This window comes from Entelurus aequoreus, linkage group LG15, assembly GCF_033978785.1.
Source record: "Entelurus aequoreus isolate RoL-2023_Sb linkage group LG15, RoL_Eaeq_v1.1, whole genome shotgun sequence".
NCBI classification, from domain to species: Eukaryota; Metazoa; Chordata; class Actinopteri; order Syngnathiformes; family Syngnathidae; genus Entelurus; species Entelurus aequoreus.
In genome coordinates this window covers 34,468,195-34,486,348 of record NC_084745.1, presented here as the reverse complement: position 1 = coordinate 34,486,348, position 18,154 = coordinate 34,468,195, and the positions used below count along the sequence as shown (strand labels likewise).

The following is an 18,154-nucleotide window of genomic DNA, read 5'->3' as shown; positions in this document are numbered from 1 at the left end:
TTTTCTGAACCTAGTTATTACGTGTAGAAGATTAAGAATGAAGAGACTAGTATTTTGGCCATGGCAGTTTTATGGGATATTTTGCTTCAAAGTCTGCTTGAAAAATGTGTTTGTGGGCAAGCAGTCAGACAGGAGCCAAACGGTCGCATATGGGCAAAAAAACCCTGAAATTGACCTGCAGTGTGAGCGAGGCCTAAGATGCACATTACAATCAAAGAGCTAGTGTGTAATAAGAAAAGACAACATAGCACATTCAATTCAATGGTAAAGACTGCTTCTTGACAACAGAAACACACCAAGGGCAAACTAAAATGAATGCATACTTAAAATGAGACTCAGAAGTGTAAAGAAAACAAGATAAAACAACTGAACAGCAAATTTCAGCTCAGTGTTTATTGTTAAAGGGGAACTGCACTTTTTTGGAATTGTGCCTATCATTCACAATCCCAATGTAATACAAGAAAAGATATGTGTGGAGGGGGGCGTGGTCTGCGTGCCTGCTGCGGAATGGGGTGTGTAAGGACCGGCTTTGAAGCACAGCTGGCAGGTGATAGCTGTGGCTGATCATCCAATCACCTGTCATGCTTATCAGCAGCGGCCGGGGCCACGGAACACCAGTTCGGGCAGACTCTGCACCAGACACGCTGGACAACGCTAGAGAGCTGAAGGAAACGGCAAACATGACAAGACTGAAAATTTGCGGAGCAGAGCACTGTCGCGGCGTGTTTACAGAGCAAGAAAAGACTGGAAAGTTGCGGAGCAGAGTGCTGCCCCGGCGTGCATGTACAACAATAAAACACTGTTAAAACCAGACCCCCGGACTCCAAAGTCTGTCGGTGTCAGGAGAACCCACAAGAGAGGAACCACCACATCTGGCACCAAACTTCTCTGGGGCGCGCAGACCACGCCCCCCTCCACATACCTCCACCGCCAGACTCAGGCCGGAAAGCTGTCCGGCCGCGCCTACTCCCACCACTCCGTATGGGAGCGGGTGAGGAAGTCAGCCACGGCCATCTGCGCCTCCCGCCTGTGGATCACTCTGAAATTGTAAGGTTGCAATGCTAGATACCAACGGGTGATCCGCGTGTTGGCATCCTTCATGCGGTGGAGCCACTAGAGGGGTTCCCCAAGAGAGGAACCACTACAATATGTTTTTCTTTTTTTATACATTCTAATTCAGAAAATACGGCAACTACGAGTGGCTAACAATCCATAGTTGCTAACAATCCAGTTAATGGGGGTGCATTATTCCGCCCATAAAACCCTCTGAAAAAACATCCAAAAACCACCAACAGTACTCCATTTACACATTGTGACCATTATATTCACCAAGTATTAGCAATATATTGTTATTAGAAGCGCTTTTACAGACACTTATTTTTAGCGGCGCCGTGATCACAGAGCGCCAACTAGCTTGTGTTGACATACTGAGCTGATGCTGCTACATCGCCTCTGAGCTGGTGAAAGGTAATTCTAGATCATGCCTCTCACCTGGGTAGGAGAAGGTCGTGGCCATAATCCGAGAAGTTGGTCAATTTTGACATCCAACCTATTCCCAGAGATGATGAAAAAAACACATGTTTGCGGCTCCCTTTTGTTGTCATTGATAAATTGCCCTGTCCATGTGTTTTTTTTCTTTGTCTCTCACTTTCAAAGAGTACAAGAGGGTTCACTTTGTGCATCGCTCTCAGCGGCCGAGCACTATTAAATAGCTTTAAAGGCCTACTGAAATGATTTTTTTTAAGTTAAACGGGAATAGCAGATCCATTCTATGTGTCATACTTGATCATTTCGCGATATTGCCATATTTTTGCTGAAAGGATTTAGTAGAGAAAATTGATGATAAAGTTCGCAACTTTTGCTCGCTGATAAAAAAAAGCCTTGCCTGTACCGGAAGTAGCGTGACGTCACAGGAGCTAGTATTCCTCACAATTCCCCATTGTTTACAATGGAGCGAGAGAGATTCGGACCGAGAAAGTGACGATTACCCCATAGATTTGAGCGAGGATGAAAGATTCGTAGATGAGGAACGTTACAGTGAAGGACTTGAGAGGCAGTGATGGACGTATCTTTTTTCGCTCTGACCGTAACTTAGGTACAAGCTGGCTCATTGGATTCAACACTCTTCTTTTTCTATTGTGGATCACGGATTTGTATTTTAAACCACCTCGGATACTATATCCTCTTGAAAATGAGTCGAGCACGCGAAATGGACATTTAAAGTGACTTTTATCTCCAAGACAATACATCGGTGACACACTTAGCTACTGAGCTAACGTGCTGGCATCGTTCTCAAATGAAGATAGAAACAAAATAAATAAACCCCTGACTGGAAGGATAGACAGAAGACCAACAATAATATTAAACCATGTACATGTAACTACACGGTTAAAAATTCTCAGCCTGGTAAGGCTTAACTATGCTGTTGCTAACGACGCTAAGGCTAATTTAGCAACTTAGCAACCAGGCCTCACAGAACTATGTACTCTTTCCTTTTTCTATTGTGGATCACGGATTTGTATTTTAAACCACCTCGGATACTATATCCTCTTGAAAATGAGAGTCGAGCACGCGAAATGGACATTTAAAGTGACTTTTATCTCCAAGACAATACATCGGTGACACACTTAGCTACTGAGCTAACGTGCTAGCGTCGTTCTCAAATGAAGATAGAAAGAAAATAAATAAACCCCTGACTAGAAGGATAGACAGAAGACCAACAATAATATTAAACCATGTACATGTAACTACACGGTTAAAAATTCTCAGCCTGGTAAGGCTTAACTATGCTGTTGCTAACGACGCTAAGGCTAATTAGGCAACTTAGCAACCGGACCTCACAGAACTATGATAAAACATTAGCGCTCCACCTACGCCAGCCAGCCCTCATCTTCCCATCAACAGCCGTGCTCACCTGCATTCCAGCGATCAACGGCGCGACGAAGGACTTCATCCGTGGGTTTGGCGGCAAGCATCGGCTAGGCGCCAGGGTAAGTAGTCCTTGTTGTGTTGCTGTAAGTATTGTAATGCCCCGCAGTGGAGAAGGAGTCACACAGACGAGGATGCGCTGCTCAATCGCTTTATTAACAAGCGGTAACTGGTTGTAGTTCAAAAAGTAACACACACACATACACGAGCTGCTGTTAGCCAAAACTCACGCTCACACACACTCAAGTTCTCCGCCAACTCACTCGCGCATGCGCGTTCCCCAAACCCTTAAAGACACAGTACACTAATGCAAATATCACAGATATTACAGTATTGTACTTAGCCGCTAAGACACCGATCGATCCCACCTACAACGTTCTTCTTTGCAGTCTCCATTGTTCATTAAACAAATTGCAAAAGATTCACCAACACAGATGTCCAGAATACTGTGGAATTTTGTCAAAGAAAACAAGAGGCTTTTCTATCGGGTCCAATGGGGTCCAACCACTTCCGTTGCTTTTGTGACGTCACGCGCATAAATCATATCCAAAGGAGTTTTTCAACCGGAAGTGTGGCGGGAATTTTAAAATTGCACTTTATAAGTTAACCTGGCCGTATTGGCATGTGTTGCAATGTTAAGATTTCATCATTGATATATAAACTATCAGACTGCGTGGTTGGTAGTAGTGGGTTTCAGTAGGCCTTTAAGGGAGTCTATTTAATTTTAGATTGTTTGTTTACTTACTAAGAATATTCAAACGTTCTTGACCTTGAAAAGAAACAAGTGATAAATCAAAGTTAATTGCGTTTGAAAGTTATACATATACACTACCACGTTTAGTGCTTAATTTGGTCTCAAAATAATGTTGACAATAGTTGACAATTGACAATTTATGAGACAATGTATTGTCAAGCAAAATGTAGTGTTGGCCCAGACCTAATTGTATTTTTTGCATATACACATTTGTAAACCCACAATATATGCAGACAAAGTGTATTACCGAAAAGACTCAAGAGGTGCACGTCGAGTGTTTCCTTACAGTGACAACTACTGGCCTGGCATGCATATTATAGGAGTTTTAGCTTGAAGTGTGAACAGTTGATAAACACAAAGAAATTAAAACAAGTATTTTACTATAGGCAATCCGACTGATATTACTTACAGTTTCAAGATGATGCTTAATATTTATGTGACAATGAGGCTGATAAAAGTACATGGCTTGGCCTTTGTTGTGCTAGTCCAAAGGGAAAAACACTGGCAGCACATGGAAGAGAACAAGGGTCAGATGATTACAATATCAGTCAGGTGACGCAACAAAGCCTTGTATCACAGGGTAAAAGGCCAGCGACGAAAGCACACACAGTTTGGTCTCCAATAATGCTGGCAACCAAGCTCACCAAAACAGTAGCTCCAATTAACTCTGGAAGTGAAGTGAAGTGAATTATATTTATATAGCGCTTTTCTCTAGTGACTCAAAGCGCTTTACATAGCGAAACAAAATATCTAAGTTACATTTAAACCAGTGTGGGTGGCACTGGGAGCAGGTGGGTAAAGTGTCTTGCCCAAGGACACAACGGCAGTGACTAGGATAGCAGAAGCAGGAATCGAACCTGGAACCCTCAAGTTGCTGGCACTGCCACTCTACCAACCGGGCCCGTGCCGTGGAAGGATTTACTCGCGTGGTGAAAGCTGCCAGTTTTTGAATCCAGCAATGAGCTGGAACATGCTGTCACACACCTGTTGTTTTAGCTGCAACTTTGTGCTTTTAGGCCACGCCCACCCCTCAACATTGCCAGCTCAGAAAACAATCCACATACTTGCATACATGCTCGCAGGGATTTCCTCAACTGTTATAACTACATGGTTAAATCAAACGTGACGGCGCACCTGTCAAAAGGTAGCTTTGCCAGTAAAGTTGTAAAAGGTTTAAAAGAAAGTGCTACTGCGCTAATGAGCAGTGTGCGTATGACAGGCAGTGGTTTTCATAGGTGATTAAAGCCATGTTTCACATTTCACAAGATCAAAACAAGGCCACTTTGGCGTGAGGAACGCTGCTGGGGTACACGCCCCCTTTGCCTTTCAAGGACAACGTGGGAAACAATCAGAGGATGTGTTATGTGTTAAATCAAAAAGTCAATAACTTAATGCACTGGGCCTTACTAGCAAAAATAAATGCCGCGTCGGGCAATTTTGAGGAGTGCATTGGAACCTACAAAGTTAGTTTGACATCCTATTTGTAATATCTGATAATGAATCTTATTAATAATAAATTACTTACAGAAAGACTAAACGATGTGTCAACTAAAAATAACTCGGCCGTCAAACTTAAGACATCCCTGATCTAACTTGTCACACAAAGGTAAAAAAGACATTGGAAAAGACAAAATGGCTAAAACACTACCTTTGATTACATGGATGATGCATTTAGCAGCTAATTTTAGTACTTCACCCAATTGGACTTTGGTATCTTCAAGTGTTAAGTGTACTGTCACACAAGTAAATAACAGAAACTAACAACGGTACACCGCAAAATCTAAATACCGCAATATCTAAACACCTCAGAAGTGACTAAACATTAGCAATCAACAACACTGCCTGGACTTTGTATTATTAAGTGTTTAAAGTGTACTGCCACATGTGTACAACTAAGTTAACCAACGATAAAAATACCCTTTAATAACAAGCAATGACACATTTAGCATCATAACATTAGCAGTCGGCCGTGTTGGATGGACTTTTGCAAGTGTTTTATATGTGTACAGTCACTCAAATTTAAAAAAACGAAGTGAACCACAGTAAAATCCAGAATCAAAGCACCCACTTTGATTTAAAATTACCAAACATTAGCGGCTAACACTAACAATGGACAACACTGCCAGCACGTTGCTTTATGAAGGGTTTTGAGTATAATGTCAAAAGTGTATGTTAACCAATGTACAAACCCCGTCTCCATATGAGTTGGGAAATTGTGTTAGATGTAAATATAAACGGAATACAATGATTTGCAAATCCTTTTCAACCCATATTCAATTGAATGCACTAAAAAGACAAGATATTTGATGTTCAAACTCATAAACTTTATTTTTTTTTTGCAAATAATAATTAACTTAGAATTTCATGGCTGCAACACGTGCCAAAGTAGTTGGGAAAGGGCATGTTCACCACTGTGTTACATGGCCTTTCCTTTTAACAACACACAGTAAACGTTTGGGAACTGAGGAGACACATTTTTTAAGCTTCTCAGGTGGAATTCTTTCCCATTCTTGCTTGATGTACAGCTTAAGTTGTTCAACAGTCCGAGGGTCTCCGTTGTGGTATTTTAGGCTTCATAATGCGCCACACATTTTCAATGGGAGACAGGTCTGGAATACAGGCAAGCCAGTCTAGTACCCGCACTCTTTTACTATGAAGCCACGTTGATGTAACACGTGGCTTGGCATTGTCTTGCTGATATAAGCAGGGGTGTCCATGGTAACGTTGCTTGGATGGCAACATATGTTGTTCCAAAACCTGTATGTACCTTTCAGCATTAATGGCGCCTTCACAGATGTGTAAGTTACCCATGTCTTGGGCACTAATACACCCCCATACCATCACAGATGCTGGCTTTTCAACTTTGCGCCTATAACAATCCGGATGGTTCTTTTCCTCTTTGGACACGACGTCCACAGTTTCCAAAAACAATTTGAAATGTGGACTCGTCAGACCACAGAACAATTTTCCACTTTGTATCAGTCCATCTTAGATGAGCTCAGGCCCAGCGAAGCCGATGGCGTTTCTGGGTGTTGTTGATAAACGGTTTTCGCCTTGTGTAACCCATACATAAAATTCCCATTGAAAACATGCATACAGTGCAAAGACTTTTATTGTGGAGGGTTACTTCCTGCCGCTCACTTCCTTTTAAGGAAGTGCTGCTCACTTCACCACCCCCTCCCGTACCTGCTGTGGCTGCGGTGCTGTGAGACGCGCTTCAGAAGAAACTTGCAAAATCTTCTCATTCTCACACTTTGAAAACTTCATAATTAGGAGAGTCTTTTGCAATGGCATAATCAACGGATTTCCACAATCACAATCATGTGCCATGTCGCCAATATTATGTTAGCATCTGTTTTAGCATAGGCGCTAACCGCTGCCATTCTTCCATAGAGCCACCGTGTTCGATTAACTATCGGGCCGGGCATGGTGTGTTTTTTTTGCCCTCGATTACTCAGGTAAGTATATTTTGTTTTCTTCTGATCATCCAGCCGATTTATAGGCAACAGTTTAGTCTAGCAAAGTGGCAAAGGGCTTTGCACTGCTAATATGCTTTAGCCACTTTGTGGATGCGCATCAGATGGAACACAGGTGCGTGTATTTAGGTTGTTGCGCAACACTTTAATTTATTAACTCTGCTTGATTGTTTATCAACTTTGAATGTTTGGACAAGTACTTGAATTTGAATTATGATACATTATGAGTTTCTAATTAGTATTATTATGAAACTGGGTTATATAAGTGCACTTGTAATTTAATTTGTAATTGGTCCATGATTGAGTTTTATCACTTTAGATAAGAAATCATGATCTGTATTAGAAATGTATTATGAATGTTCATTTTAATTGGACTCATGATTGTATATTAATCAACATGATTAATTTTGTCATATCAATTGGTTTATTAGTACAAATAATTAGTCATTCTGGACAATGGAATGCTTACATTATGCTTTCAAGTACATATATAATGTACTTTTCTAGTGAAGAGGTAACTAGATTACTCACTTTGTTTTTTGGACTTTTAGGTCAGGTTTTTTCCGGGAAGGAATACCCGTTGACCCAAACAACCTGAGCTCCCTATCCACTTTCAAACTCAACTCAACAAATGGCGAGCTAAACAACTACGCGGTAGGACAAGCATTTTTTTTCCTCCTCCGTGGCGAACCTTTTGGATTACTTTTGTTTTTTGAACTGAACTTTTGGACTGACGCGAAAGCGTTTGCATACCTTTTGAACTGAACTGTGAACTGGTTCCGAGAAGGCAGCAGGACTGCATCTTGTATTTTTGTTTTGGGCATTTTTTTGAATTGTTTCCGATTGTGTCATCTGTGGCATTTATATTCTTGTGTTAATACATTTAATGCAGTCGAAACCAAAATAACTAGTTGTCGTCATCTTTCATACCACAGGCTCCTAGACGAACCATCTTCTGTCACACTGTTTACATTCTTAACCTGCCTAGCCCATGCTAGCGTTACAATTGCATAGGAGAGTTTTAACTTGCACTTACAGATGTAGCGACCAACTGTAGTTACTGACAGTGGGTTTCGGAAGTGTTCCTGAGCCCATGTGGTGATATCCTTTACAAACTGATGTCGCTTGTTGATGCAGTACAGCCTGAGGGATCGAAGGTCACGGGCTTAGCTGCTTACGTGCAGTGATTTCTCCAGATTCTCTGAACCTTTTGATGTTATTACGGACCGTAGATGGTGAAATCCCTAAATTCCTTGCAATAGCTGGTTGAGAAAGGTTTTTCTTAAACTGTTCAACAATTTGCTCACGCATTTGTTGACAAAGTGGTGACCCTCGCCCCATCCTTGTTTGTGAATGACTGAGCATTTCATGGAATCTACTTTTATACCCAATCATGGCACCCACCTGTTCCCAATTCGCCTGTTCACCTGTGGGATGTTCCAAATAAGTGTTTGATGAGCATTCCTCAACTTTATCAGTATTTATTGCCACCTTTCCCAACTTCTTTGTCACGTGTTGCTGGCATCAAATTCTAAAGTTAATGATTATTTGCAAAAAAAAAAGTATCAGTTTGAACATCAAATATGTTGTCTTTGTAGCATGTTCAATTGAATATGGGTTGAAAATTATTTGCAAATCATTGTATTCCGTTTATATTTACATCTAACACAATTTCCCAACTCAAATGGAAACGGGGTTTGTAAAAGGGCAACATCATTAAAGCATCTTAGGGTTTAAGTAGTTCACATTAACAGCCACCAGTAAAGCGTTTGATTAGAAATGACCAAACAACAGTGGACAACACTGCCTGGTACTTGTCTCATCAAATGTTTTAAGCGTATTGTTACAAGTGTGTAAAGAAGTTAAACTAGGGCTGGGCGATATATCGATATACGCGATATATCGCAGGTTTGTCTCTGTGCGATATAGAAAATGACTATACCGTGATATTCGGGTATACGTTCTCACGCAGTTGCTTTTAGCTGCTGGCATTACACGGCAGGCTCTTCCCACTCCTTCTTGTGTCTCCTTCTCACAGACAGACAAGCGCACCTTCTATATACGTCACATACTGTCACGTCATACGTCACATACGTATACACCCTCGCGGAGCAGAGAGGTAGCGGCATGGGTAACGTTAGCTGTGATGCGAGTGGTAATACGAGAGAAAGAAGGTGCGAATCAAGAATTAATTCCCAAGAAAAACAGCAGGGGGTCCATCGTCTGGCGGTGGTTTGGCTTCAAGTGGGAATATGTCGAACAGACAACCGCAATTTGTCAAGTGTGGGGCAAAAGCGTTTCTACAAAAAGTAGCATTACTGCTAATATGTAGCATCATTTGAAAAGTCACCTGCTAGAGAAGGAAGAGTGCTTACTCCGCATGTCAACTAGGGCTGGGCGATATAGCCTTTTTTTAATATCTCGATATTTTAAGGCCATATCGCGATACACGATAAATATCTTGATATTTTGCCTTAGCCTTGAATGAACCCTTGATGCATATAATCACAGCAGTATGATGATTCTATGTGTCTACATTAAAACCTTCTTCATACTGCATTAATATGTGCTACGTTAAAACTTTCATGCAGAGAAGCAAATCACAACTAAAAAAAACACTTTTTTTTTCATACGGTGTTGATCTGGAAATGTTTGCCTCTGCATTTTGATGGTGTGGGCGTGTAGCACCGAACGGAGATGTTGACATGCGGAGTAAGCACTGTTCATTCTCTAGCAGGTGACTTTTCAAATGATGCTACATAATAGCAGTAATGCTACTTTTTATAGCAACGCTTTCCAACCCAATTTTGTGTCAAATACTAACATTGTTGGGTAAAACAGAATTTAGTTTTATTCTGAATCCAGTGAAACAGATTGGTGGTTTTAGCTGATATAAAGACTTTCAGGTGTTTATATATGTTTATGGTTAAGTATTTGGCAGACGCATTTATCCAAAGCAACATACATAAAAAATACATATAAAACAATCACTGTAAACATTATCATTTAAGGGAAGAATGTAATACAAAATATCAATACAAAGTGTCAAGACAGAATAAACTCTCTGCTGCTGCAGCAACAGAGATACAGTCTATAGGTCCCTAGGATATATAGATATCTAATGTCTTCATACATTGTTCATGTAGGATATACGCATGTATATATAACCTAATCATATTGTTTCTTGAATTTAAAAATAGCTGACCGTCTCCCCCCCCCCCCCCTTCTCTGGGATTATATTCCCAGTTTTGATCTCGGACGTCTGGTCACATATAAAAATATTCTATTACTGTTAAGCAAACTATGAATAATAAAACACGCCAAAACATGTGTCCTTTATCATAGCTACATGTATGACAAAATACTGTGTGAAAATCAGTGGTATTCAGTGAGGTAAGATTAATTAAATGCGCTGACAGTTCATTGCTCCTGCCAAATGAATTGCACTGAGTGGAGCAGATCACCACTCCAAGATGGCGGCCCCACGTCTCATCAGCGCCAGTAGGCAGTAGCGGTCGATGCTGCGTCTACTTATAAGATGTCTATGGTTTTAAGTGTATTGTCACAAGTGTATAAAGAAGTTAACCAGTTCACATTAACAGATGACTCGAACACCCTATCTTTGATTACAAGGTGACAAAATAAAAACGACCTAACATTGACAGCTAACATTAGCAGCTAACATTAACACTTGCCACTACTGGATGGACTTTTATCTTTTCAAATGTTTTAAACGTGTACTGTCACACAAATTTAAAGATAAGTTAACCACAGTGAAATGCAGAATCAAAACACCCTACCTTTTTTGATAAAACCGGTCAACTCTGAAATATTTACATTAGAAATGACCAAACATTAGCAGCTAACAATAAAGAATGTGAAAGGGCGAAATCGCTGAACATCTTACTGTTTAAGTAGTTCACGTTAAAACCCTAAAACACCCTACCTTTGATTTGAAGTGACAAAAGACAAATAATTAAGCACTTAACATTACGCTCTATAATTAGCAGCTTATGATAGCCACCAACATTAACAGTCAACAACCCTGGCCCAACATTGGTCTTTTCTTATTTGTCACAAAATTGTAGAGATAAATTGAAAAAGGCAAACTCAATAATAGACCCTACCGTACATAAGTCATGATGCATTTAGCATCGGACATGAGCACGCAGCCGCTGTAATGATGCAAAGATTGAATTGATTTAAAAAAAAAACCATACCTTTAATAATAAGTGATGACACATTAAGCAGCTGTGAGTTGCAGAGTGACTTTCAATAGGATACATTCCTACTAAACAACTGTTGAGATTTGAAGGTAAGCACTGTACATGCAACCCTGCCTTCATATAAAATCTGTGCCTGCGTAAATAAATAACAATTAAAAAGACATTCGACTTCCAGTCGTCAGACAGAATGCCATCACCGGAGCTCCTTTCCATCCCTGCAGCTGGACAACAAGTCACGTTAGAGCCAGTGCCAGTGATGTGACAGGAGCCCTGCGCACCATCAGGTGGGCACAGAAACTGTTCAACTGGTCCTACAGGATGCATTCCACCTGCATTAACCAGTGCTGTGTTGACTATTCATTAGAATAACACATACTGGCTGGCTGTGTTGTCAGTAGAATTTGGAATTAGTCAAGCAAGCAGCACTAATGTACATCAATCAATCAATCAATGTTTATTTATATAGCCCTAAATCACAAAAGTCTCAAAGGGCTGCACAAGCCACAACGACATCCTCGGCACAGAGCCCATACAAGGGACGTCGATGTGAATGACTATGAGAAATCTTGGATGAATTGTTTTAACTGTGTCAAAGGCTCAAACTCAAATTCCTTGAACCAGAAATTCCTGCTTCTCAAAAACCAGAATCCTTTTTTTTTTGAGAAATGTACTCTTTAAAAGACAGTAAGCATATAATAAATACACACTACTCCAAACAAAAGACACACAACAAAAGAAAACTGACCAAGGCTTGTTTCAGCTCAAGTCAACAACAACGCTACAATATGACCTATTGTACAATATTAACACATAACATCCATTGATTGTCACCAACAGGTTATTACTTATTCATGTTTTCCCTACACATTAATTAACCTAATTTGAACATGTACATGGTATATTGTGAATAAAATATCAGCAAGACATGGTCAAAGGGTCAGATTGAAAATAGGCCTTGCTTCTTTCCGCTCTTTTTCTTATATGTTGAAACGTAACCACATGAGGTTCCTTAAAGGCCTACTGAAATTAATTTTAAAAATTTAAACGGGGATAGCAGATCCATTCTATGTGTCATACTTGATCATTTTGCGATATTGCCATATTTTTGCTGAAAGGATTTAGTAGAGAACATCGACGATAAAGTTTGCAACTTTTGGTCGCTGATAAAAAAAAGCCTTGCCTGTACCGGAAGTAGCGTGGCGTCACAGGTTGAAAGGCTCCTCACATTTCCCCATTGGTTACACCAGCAGCGAGAGCGATTCGGACCGAGAAAGTGACGATTACCCCATTAATTTGAGCGAGGATGAAAGATTCGTGGATGAGGAATCTGAGAGTGAAGGACTAGAGTGTAGTGCAGGACGTATCTTTTTTCGCTCTGACGGTAACTTAGGTACAAGGGTTCATTGGATTCCACACTTTCTCCTTTTTCTATTGTGGATCACGGATTTGTATTTTAAACCACCTCGGATACTATATCCTCTTGAAAATGAGGGTCGAGAACGCGAAATGGACATTCACAGTGACTTTTATCTCCACGACAATACATCGGCGAAACACTTTAGCTACGGAGCTAACGTGATAGCATCGGGCTTAACTGCATATAGAAACAAAATAAATAAGCCCCTGACTGGAAGGATAGACAGAAAATCAACAATACTATTAAACCCTGGACCTGTAACAACACGGTTAATGCTTTCCAGCCTGGCGAAGCTTAACAATGCTGTTGCTAACGACGCCTTTGAAGCTAACTTAGCTACGGGACCTCACGGAGCTATGCTAAAAACATTAGCTATCCACCTACGCCAGCCCTCATCTGCTCATCAACACCCGTGCTCACCTGCGTTCCAGCGATCAACGGTGCGACGAAGGACTTCACCCGATCACCGATGCGGTCGGCGGCTAGCGCCAGATAGCGCGTCTGCTATCCAAATCAAAGTCCTCCTGCTTGTGTTGCTGCAGCCAGCCGCTAATACACCGATCCCACCTACAGCTTTCTTCTTTGCAGTATTCATTGTTCATTAAACAAATTGCAAAAGATTCACCAACACAGATGTCCAGAATACTGTGGAATTTTGCAATGAAAACAAAGCTTTTTGTATTGGATACAATGTGTCCGAATACTTCCGTTTCAACCATTGACGTCACACGCAAACGCCATCATATCTAGACGTTTTCAAACGGAAGTTCCCCGGGGAATTTAAAATTGCACTTTATAAGTTAACCCGGCCGTATTGGCATGTGTTGCAATGTTAAGATTTCATCATTGATGTATAAACTATCAGACTGCGTGGTCGGTAGTAGTGGGTTTCAGTAGGCCTTTACGCTGTTTCAAAGAAACACTATCCTCTGGCAAATTCTACAGACACACAACAAAAGAAAACTGACCAAAGCTTGCTGCAGCTCAAGTCAACAACAACGCTACAATATGACACATTGTACAATATTAAGTAACACATAACATCCATTGATTGTCACCAACAAGTTATTACTCATTCATGTTTTCCCTACACATCAATGAACCTAATTTGAACATATACATGTTATATTAAGAATAAAATATCATCAAGACATGGCGGAAGGGTCAGGTTTCCACTCTTCTTCGTATATGTCGATATGTAACCACATGAGGTTCCTTAAAATAAATCATAATCCCCTTTCATTTCACCAGTAAGGGACCTTTAGTAACATCCCTCTGTCCATCCATTTTCTACCACTTGTCCCTCACTAAAAGTGAAATGTGCTGTATGCTTTCAATAGGAAAGAGGGGTGCCATCTGGTGGACAAATAAATATATTTTTTTATAGTCGAGGTTTCTGTGGTTTATCCGTTATACAGTGCTCAATACCGGAGTAGAGCGGAACATACAATAGGTCAAGAAAAAACACAGAGGCTAAATCATCCCTACAAGCCTGTTTTGCAGGTTTCCCTGCTCGTCAGGGGATTTTAAAATCGAGCTGTAGGGATGATATAGCCTCTGTGTTTTTTCCTGACCTAACATATATATTTTTTTAAATGGCAACTTGCTATTTAAAAAACGCCACAAAGACCTCATAGAAATGTTAACATAAAAGGATTAAAAACGGTGTCAGTTTTTGCTTTGGTCATTTAAAAAAGGAACATGGATGACTATTTTAAAAGCCGTTTCAAAGAAAGACTATCCTCTGGCCGGACACACAACAAAAGAAAACTGACCAAGGCTTGTTGCAGCTCAAGTCAACAACAACGCTACAATGTGACACAATGTACAATATTAAGTAACACATAACATCAATTGATTGTCACCAAAAAGTTATTACTCATTCATGTTTTCCCTACACAATAATGAACCTATTTGAACATGTACATGGTATATTATGAATAAAATATCAACAAGACATGGCGAAAGGGTCAGGTTGAAAATAGGCTTTGCTTCTTTCCGCTCTTTTTCGTATATGTCGATATGTAACCACATGAGGTTCCTTAAAATAAATCATAATCCCCTTTCATTTAAATCAGCAAGGGACCTTTAATAACATGCCTCCGTCCATCCATTTTCTATTGCTTGTCCCTCACTGAAAGTGAAATGTGCTGTATGCTTTCAATAGGAAAGAGGGGTGCCATCTAGTGGACAATATACTTCTTTTTTTTTTTTTAAATAGAAGCTTGCTAGGACCAAAGACCTCATAGAAATTTTAACATAAAAGGATTAAAAACGGTGTCAGTTTTTGCTTTGGTCATTTTAAAAAAAGGAACATGGATGACTATTTTAAGCCATTTCAAAGAAAGACTATCCTCTGGCAATTTCTACAGACACACAACAAAATAAAACTGACCAAGGCTTGTTGCAGCTCAAGTCAACAACAACGCTACAATATGACACATTGTACAACACATAACATCCATTGATTGTCACCAACAGGTTATTACTTATTCATGTTTTCCCTACACATTAATGAACCTAATTTGAACATGTACATGTTATATCGTGAATAAAATATCAGCCAGACATGGCGAAAGGGTCAGGTTGAAAATAGGCTTTGCTTCTTTCCACTCTTTTTCGTATATGTCGATATGTAACCACATGAGGTTCCTTAAAATAAATCATAATCATAATCCCCTTTCATTTCATCAGCAAGGGACCTTTAGTAACATCCCTCCGTCCATCCATTTTTTACAGCTTGTCCCTCACTGAAAGTGAAATGTGCTGTATGCTTTCAATAGGAAAGAGGGGTGCCATCTGGTGGACAAATATATATATATTTTATTTTTTTTAATCGTTGAGGTTTCTGTGGTTTATCCGTTATACAATGCTCAATACCGGAGTAGAGCAGAATATACATTAGGTCAAGAAAAAACACAGAGGCTAAATCATCCCTACAAGCCTGTTTTGCAGGTTTCCCTGAATCTCCTGACGAGCAGGGCTGTAGGGATGATATAGCCTCTGTGTTTTTTCCTGACCTAACAAATATATATATATATTTTTTTAAATAGCAGCTCGCTAGGGCCAAAGACCTCATAGAAATGTTTACATAAAAGGATTAAAAACGGTGTCAGTTTTTGCTTTGGTCATTTAAAAAAAGGAACATGGATGACTCTTTTAGGCCGTTTCAAAGAAAGACTATCCTCTGGCAAATTCTACAGACACACAACAAAAGAAAACTGACCAAGGCTTGTTTCAGCTCAAATCAACAACAACGCTACAATACGACACATTGTACAATATTAAGTAACACATAACATCCATTGATTGTCACCAACAAGTTACTCATTCATGTTTTCCCTACACATTAATGGACCTAATTTAGACATACACATGTTATATTATGAATACAATATCAGCAAGACATGGCGAAAGGGTCAAGTTGAAAATAGGCTTTGCTTCCTTCCACTCTTTTTCGTATAAGTCCATGAGGTTCCTTAAAATAAATCATAATCCCCTTTCATTTCATCAGCAAGGGACCTTTAATAACATGCCTCCGTCCATTCATTTTCTACTGCTTGTCCCTCACTAAAAGTGAAATGTGCTGTATGCTTTCAATAGGAAAGAGGGGTGCCATCTGGTGGACAAATATATACATATTTTTAAAAAGCAGCTCACTAGGGCAATAGACCCCCTATAAATTTTAACATAAAAGGATTAAAAACGGTGTCAGTTTTTGCTTTGGTCATTTTTTTTACAAAAGGAACACGGATGACTATTTTAAACTGTTGCAAAGAAAGATTATCCTCTGGCAAATTCTACAGTTTATTTGCTCGACACAGGCAATGATTTAACGATTTCTATGACCCAACGTGTCCTCAATGCTTTGAAGTTGATCTCGGCCACACAAAACGGTGTAACTGGTCCTAAAAGTAGAAATATTACGAAACACAAGGACACTTGAAAGACAGAATAAAGAAATGTTGTTTGTATATGTTGTGACATCCAAGACAGCATCCATACATGCTAACTATACCTTTATACTGCCCCAACTTCGTCCGGTCGCTCACTTAAGATTCGAAGTACATTATGCACCATTTATTACAAAGTGTAATAAACACCACGGCGCTTTAAAAGGGAGACGGTTGACAAACATTGGGAGAAGTCTCTTGCAAGCTGGCTGTCTTGCCCAGAAAACACTATTGACAGCAGCCTAGCCGAGCAGCTAACGCTGGCTAACAAGCTAAGCTAATGAGCCAAAGTGCCAGACCACCGAGATTGACGAAGGAGCGCTGTGGGACGCGAAACAAACAACCCCGGCCCACACGAACCCTTCGATCTACTTACGGTTTAACACTTGACTCCTCGCTGTTAGTTTCCGTGTGTCACAGACCAGGCTGACCTTCGCGGCAGTGGAACAACATTTATGCTGGCTAACACTGCCGCCGCCATGTTACTCCTTGCTAGTCCGCAAGCCACCGCTGTGAGTGTTGATCTGGCTGCGAGCTGCCTTTCCCCCTTCCTCCCCCACACCAAAGCACATCACGGGGCTCTGGCAAGCGAGAGACTACCGCACGGCCCACCAGCGACCCCCACCTAGCTGTCAGGCCTCCGCGGTATTACTTTTTATTGGCATTTGGACAGGATGACAATCGTGGTGACTTTGGGTGTAGAAAGTGTGTCGAATCTGCGTTTTAGAACCATAACACAGCAACACATTTATGTTATAAAAGTAAATTTTAAGTCAGTACAGCATGTCCAAATAATATGTTACATTTAAAATATTATTAAAATTTAAAAAAAGTCTGGCCTTAATTTAATTAGTTATACTTGAGTCCAATTCGTCTTAATTAAATAACGTGTGCATCCTTGTTGATAGTCGACCTATTTTAAAATGACATATATACCGGTAATACGCTTAAAAAGTGCCTTACTCATTTATTTTCCCGTCAATCATTCCCTAAAAAGTACAACTAGAAACATGTGTATTGAGTAAAATTATGCAACAGCGCCACGATGCGGCCATGTTAGCAACATGTCACTGTACTTTTTCTGGGAAATTAGTAGTAGAAGTTGGAACAATAATGCAGTTAGGTTGCTATTCATAGGTCATTATAGTAAATGAGTAGCACAAATATGTATTACACATTAGTAAGTCGTTCCAATATTTGTATTCTTTTTAAAATTATTTATAGGTCATACAACATCAATTTATAAAATATATACTTTAAATACTGAAATATAAAATAGTATATATTTTATTCACTATATTGCCAAAAGTATTTGGCCAACCATCCAAATGATGTGAATCAGGTGTCCTAATGGTGTACAAAATCAAGCACTTAGGCATGGAGACTGCTTCTACAAACAT

General features: G+C 40.0%; 1 protein-coding gene across 3 annotated transcripts in view; it reads right to left on the bottom strand.

The window, feature by feature from the left end:
• ncoa2 (nuclear receptor coactivator 2) overlaps positions 1-17,349 on the bottom strand; it is a 164,881-nt gene extending 147,532 nt beyond the window's left edge. For all 3 annotated transcript variants that reach the window (XM_062021263.1, XM_062021265.1, XM_062021266.1), the window contains exon 1: positions 17,131-17,349. The gene's annotated coding sequence lies outside the window, so the exon portion shown is untranslated. The remainder of the gene's footprint in view (positions 1-17,130) is intronic.
• Positions 17,350-18,154: the final 805 nt, after the last annotated feature.